Genomic DNA, 6,256 nt, shown 5'->3' with positions numbered 1-6,256 from the left:
CCCCTCTTAGTATTCTTCAATTGGTATCAGAGCCAACCTTTCTATAAGTCTAACCACTTGGAGGGAGATATGGGGGAATACACTGTGAGGGAAGTTACTCATCGTCTCACTCAGACTGAGAGAGCCTATGATGAACTCAAAGTCAAGTATAAAGTCTCTTTGGCCAAGAGAAGAGAGCATGCTGAGAAACTGATGGAACTTACTGAAAATAGCTCTTCTAATGAAGCTGACATGGATGCCCTAGTTGAAGAAGTTGAAAAAATAAATGAATCCAAAGCCAACCCGAGAAAGGAGCTGGAAGGATTGACTATCAGAATGTGTCAAGAGCTTGAGAACTGAAAGAAAGCTGAAGATCTCGTAAAAGATAAAGATCATGAGATCTCCAAGTTGAAGCAAGAAATCAGTGCCCTTACTGCTCATCTCCAAGAGAGTAAAGTGGAAAAAGAAGAAATGCAAGGTGAACTAAACATGGCTATTTTTGAGAATGCAACCTTGATGGAATCTAATGCTGCTATTTCCAAGGAACTTATTGAGTCAAAGGAGATACTTTCCAAATTCAATCAGAGTACTACTAAGCTAGAGAAAAAGCTTGAATCAGCAAAACTAGTAAAGAATACCACTGGACTTGGTTTCTCTGGGTATGAGGAAGGTGAAACCTCTGGAACAAAAGTTGAAGCATCAAAGAAGCAACCAATATCCAAGGATAAAGGTAAGCAAAATTTTAAACCTGTTTGCTTCAATTGTCTCAAGGAAGGACATACTGCTAATGTGTGTAGAAGCAAGGCATACAATAGTTTTCCTTATTTTTCTAAACAATAAGCCTAGATCCAATAGATTCAATGGAAACTACTATGCATGCAACGAGTTTGGGCATAGAGCATTTGAATGCAGGTCTATTTTGCACAACACTGGGAGATACCCTCCAAGGACTCAAGGAGTTATCCTAGAACCCTCTGTGAACTGGAATCCCAACTGATATAATACCTATGACCATCGGTCAGGTGGCTATCAAGCGGCAACTGGTTGGAGAGCAACCTATTTGATCTATCATGGTAGCAGTCACACTGCTACAACATGCAGATGGAAGAATGGTAGTGTGAATAATGGACCATGGAGAACACCTGGAATGGTATGTTATCATTGCAACAAACCGGGTCACATTGCCAGAACCTACAGAATGAGAAAGAACCTATCGGATGATATACCGATCACTCCAGAAGGAAATATTAATGTTGAAACCATTCAAGAGGGAATGAATAAAACTTGGAAAAAGAAACCTGAAGAAGTGTCACAAGATGAACCGATTTCTGCACCTAGTGTGGAAGTCTCTGAACCGGCAAACTGAGCTTCAGAAAAGCTTAAGGGGAGCATATCGGTGAAATATTTGAACCCTCGGTTTATATCAGTAAAGACCTTAACCGGTATAAGTTACCTATCAAAAGGCAGAAGACTTGAAGTGGTAAAAGACAAAATTAGGGTTTGTACCCTAGTGGTGATGCATTATTATGGTAGGTGTGTAGGGGAAAAAGCGAGACTAGGTTAACATGCCCTAATCCTACCTTTTGACACACATTACAGAATACGAAAGAGCCTAGAGGTATCACACAATTGACTACTTCTTTTTTGCGAAAGAGAGAGCCACGGGCTACCTATTAGGATTTCTATTCCTTTGTTGTAATTGAAAGATAAAATGATGCAAGTTCAAGTCCTAATCCCAAAATGCATGTATGAACTAATAACAAGATTGCAGAATTGAGATTAAGCAATGAAAAGCTATAAACACAAGGACAAAACAAGAATGCAGATGCGTACCCGAAGTCAAAATCTGAGTGAAAATGTTCAGGATGGGGGCACGGGCGCCACTGTCCTGATTCTATCCCGAAAACTGCACTTGAAACTGCTGTCATGCACTCCGGAAAGCTGTCGGAAATATCAAAAATTGCTGTCTGTCAGGAGGACCAGGGCGCCCAGCGCCTCTGTCCCAGGGACCAGGGTGCCCAGCACCCCTGTCCTGGTAGGACCAGGGCGCCCCACGCCCCTGTCCTTGTCTTTTTCTCTGCAATTTGGTGGGAAGGTCGTCTCAGTCTGCTTCTCCCGGGTCTGCAACCTGCAACGTCGTCCGAGTCCCGAAACTTGCACTTATATCTGAAAAGGGTATGGTGGGCGGCTATATAGGGTTTTGCCTTAGTCAAACCCCCGCTTCTGTGATTTCCACCTCCACGAATAGCCAAGTTGTATTGTAAAATGTATTGTGTGTGCAGACCTTGTGTGTGTGCAAGATCCTAAAATGCAAATAAGCAAACTAGAGCAACCTAGAAAGTAAACCCTAATTGCTTGTAAATGATAATGTAAATGCTCTAAATCAAGATGCAAAGTGATCTAAAGCATGAATAAATTATATATTGAAGCTTATGCAAAGACATGAAAACAACATGAAATCATACCCAATCCCAAGGGAGGGGTACAAGCCAATCTTCAGTCGGTAATTTCCTATTGCTCTTCAATGTCTTCCAAGCCCTAAATGGATGAATGAAATTGATAAATGCTTGATAGAGGGATGTTGAATGTTGTTGAAGTCTTCAAAGATTTGCTCTTTCGCTGCATATGAGGTTCCTGAAAACAAAATTCCAGATCCTTTCAAATGAAGAAAGAGAGCTCTTATGTATGAAACCCTAGGTCATAATTTCGTCTTTTAGCCGACCTAGAGATTGAATCTCCCGCCAATTTCTTGGGGTTAAGATTTATTTTATGATTGGATTGTGCTCCTAAAATTTCGGGAAAAATGTCCGGGACCATGTGCACTCCGGGCGCCATGGTCCCGACAACTTTTCACCAAATTTTCAGGGCCGTCGGATATGATGATTTTAGAGAGAATCCCGAAGTTACAGGTGATTTCGAGATGTTTTGACCCCCGAAACCAAGACCCCAAGTTCAAAATAGGACTTAATTAGGGTTTTTTGATTGAATGATGTATTGGAGGAATAAAAATGAAAAGGGCACACTTTAACAAAAGGGCCCAACTTTATGATGTGGAGGACGATGAAATAGGACCTTAGACCTAATTAATTTGATTAATTAAGTGCTAAAGGAGAAATGCAATGCAAAATGCAAAATGCACCAAGGTGGGTGCTAAACTAGGTGTGAAATTGTACCACCCTAGCAAGTGTGTACAATTTACGATGCTACAGTAGGTGAAAGATTGTTTAAAAGGGATTTTTGACGCTATTTTCACTTATCTATTTTCGAGCGAAGAATTGTCAAGAGCAGAGCGACAAAGAGCGATTCATCTAGCGATTTAGAGCGAATTCAAAAATCTTGCAGAGGAATCCAGCAGACTTTCAATCTATCAGTGAAGAACATTAAGCGGTGTTCCAAGCAACCAAAGTGGTGTGTTGTGAGCGACATTGGAAAAACCTAAATTTTGAATTGTGAAGGTATTTCTTGAAATTCTTATTTATCATGGCTTCTACATCGCACTTCAGTTCTAGTGCACCTGTAGACTCAGCTAATTTTATTCAAAAGAAGATGAAATACAATGCCCTATCCCAAATACCCACTGGAGTTATAATTGAGGAAGATATTTCAAGATATATTGATTATAAATTGGAAGACCTAGGATCCCTAGTGATCCATTCCCAGCTAGGTCTGTTCTGTGGGGATGATAAGAAAATCAAACTGAAATATAGCATCCTAGAGAGGAAGAAACTACACAATGCAGTTTATTTTCTGGAAGAGTTTACTGAAGATCACATCTGCATCCTCCTAAGCAGAGTGCACAGCGATAAAATGTATCTCGAGAGGACGCATAATATCACATCGCAAGCAATTCATGTTGTCACCTATTTCTATAACATTGGAGAGGTGCTAGCTCTAAGGAAGCTCACCAAGATTGAAATGACTAAGCTCGCCGGTTCTCTGAGCAACCAACGGGCGATGACCATCAACACCATCAAAGATGATTTGGTTAAGTATGCTTGCATTGTGATTGGCTACCGGATTTTTATGTCAGCAAAATGAATTCTATCCCTGCTGCTACAGTGAATGCCGCCTACAGAATGATTAAGGAAGATGCCTCATTTGATTTGTGTATCTATTTTGTAGAAGCAACTACTATTGAACCTGAAGTCCATCAAACAAGATAATGCTTTAAGGTTCAGGTTTGGACAACTTTTGGTCAGCCAATTTTTCTACTTTCAAGGCTATTTCCCTGGAGTAGGTGATGTTCAATGGTCTGCTGACCAACCGATCTCCAAGCAAATTAGAGAAAGTCTTCAAGCAGTGGGAACCGGATATCCTGAGGTTCTGAATAAATATTTTGATGAATTCAAGTGGAAAATGAGCCAGAGGATGAGGATATCTGGAGATATTGTGAAGAAGTATGAAGATGACATCTGCTTCACCATAAAAGTAGATGAATGCATAATGGAAGTGGTGGAACCAAGAAAGGAAGCAGTTGAGCAAATGGGGTATGAAGTAATGTATGATATGTTGATCGGGTATGCCTCTACCATGTTTGCCTCACCATTACATGCGAAGAAAAAGATAACTGACACCTATTTAGAGAGGGTAACACCGGTTGAAGATCCTAAATAGAAAAAGGACAAGGCAATGCCATTGGTATTGGCACTGGTTACCTCAGCCAGGCCAAAAGTGACCAAGCGGTCACCTGCTAAGAAGAAACCGGAGGTTGTTCCTGCTAAAGTCTTTGAGAGGAAGTGGAAAACCAAAAACAGCTCACTGGAGTCAGAGGATACTAAACCGGAAGTACAGCCTAAGAAGACTAGGCAAACAAGCGAGAAAGCAAAATCTACCGGTAATGCACTTGCAACTTCAACATCAGTAAATATAGATATATCCTCTTACAAGTCAATGACACATTGTCAGAGGACTATTAAGAATATCAAGAGGAAGGTGCTTGATGATTTAAAAGAATATTTTGATGACTTCTCTAATAGTGAGAAAGAAGTAGAGAAGGAAATTATTAAATATTTGTGTGTCAATGACCGGTCGCCATCTGAAATCATATCAGTCACACCAGATTCTTTATACAATTTTTTAGATAACAAATGGTGGATTGCCATTGAAAAGGAACAGGAAATAAGGAAAAAAGTCTTTGCACAATACTTTCCCGATGCCTCCAATTCTGAATTGTTTGAGATAATGGATAAGAACAAAGGTCTCTTCTTTATGAGAAGGAGAAGACTCGGGCTACTAGAAGGTAGAGCTTCTGAAGTGGAGAAGGACACACAGCTACATGCCAAAGCTATTGTCCGGTTACACCAAGTGTCTAAGGCCAATCTGAAGGTTGAACAAGCACCTGATCTAACATCAGGCAAACTGGATGAAGTGTTTAACAGTGAAGGAGAAAGAGTTTTAGAACAGGTTGACACTATTGATGTGGATGCATTAGATATTGAGGATGTCACTCCTAACAAAGAAAAAGTAGAGAGAGAGAAACAAGACAAGGAAAAGGTTGATAAAGAGAAAGCAGAGAAAGAGCAAGCGGAAAAAGCAAGGCAAGAGGAAGACAAGAGAAAAGAAGAAGAGAAAAAGAAAGAGGAAGACAAGAGTAAAGAGGAAGAGAAAAGGAAAGAGGAGGAGAAGAGGAAACAAGAAGAGGAGAAGAGGAAACAAGAGGAAGAGAAAAAGAAAGAGGAAGACAAGAGAAAAGAGGAAGAGAAAAGGAACGAGGAGGAGAAGAGGAAACAAGAAGAGAAGAAGAGGAGAAGAATAAAGAAGAAGACAAACAGAAGGAAGACGAAAGGAAGAAGGAGGAAGAGAAGAAAAAGAAGGAAGAGGACAAGAAAAAGGAAGAAATGGAGAAGAAAACACAAGAAGAAGAACAAAGGAAGAAAGAAGAGGAAAAGAAAAGCGCTGAAGACAAAAAGGAAGCAGAGAAGATCAAACAAGCCAAGGCAACCGATGATCAAATCAAAGCGGTTGACACCTCCAGTCCTATTGACCTTCAATCTGCAGATGAATCGAAGTTGCTTCAAAGCATAAAGCTTGCACAAGAAAGATTGGAAGCATTGAGGAGGAAGAAGGAATAGGATGTCATTCAAACTATTGTTGACACCCTCACCAGCCTGATTCCCGGTACTAACCTCCCCAGTACCAATTCCTCTTTAGCCAAGCTGAAACTTCTTTGCACTGTAGTAGAGGACCAAGTACAATGCTTGGAAGATGTTGTTGCAGCCACTGCCAAGAAGAACCATGAAAAGGCACTCAACACTGCCTTAGTCAAGAAACCGCATGA

This window comes from Cryptomeria japonica, chromosome 8 (genome assembly GCF_030272615.1).
Source record: "Cryptomeria japonica chromosome 8, Sugi_1.0, whole genome shotgun sequence".
Classification (NCBI taxonomy): Eukaryota; Viridiplantae; Streptophyta; class Pinopsida; order Cupressales; family Cupressaceae; genus Cryptomeria; species Cryptomeria japonica.
The sequence above is the reverse complement of the archived record's forward strand: the minus strand, read 5'-3'. Positions refer to the sequence as shown.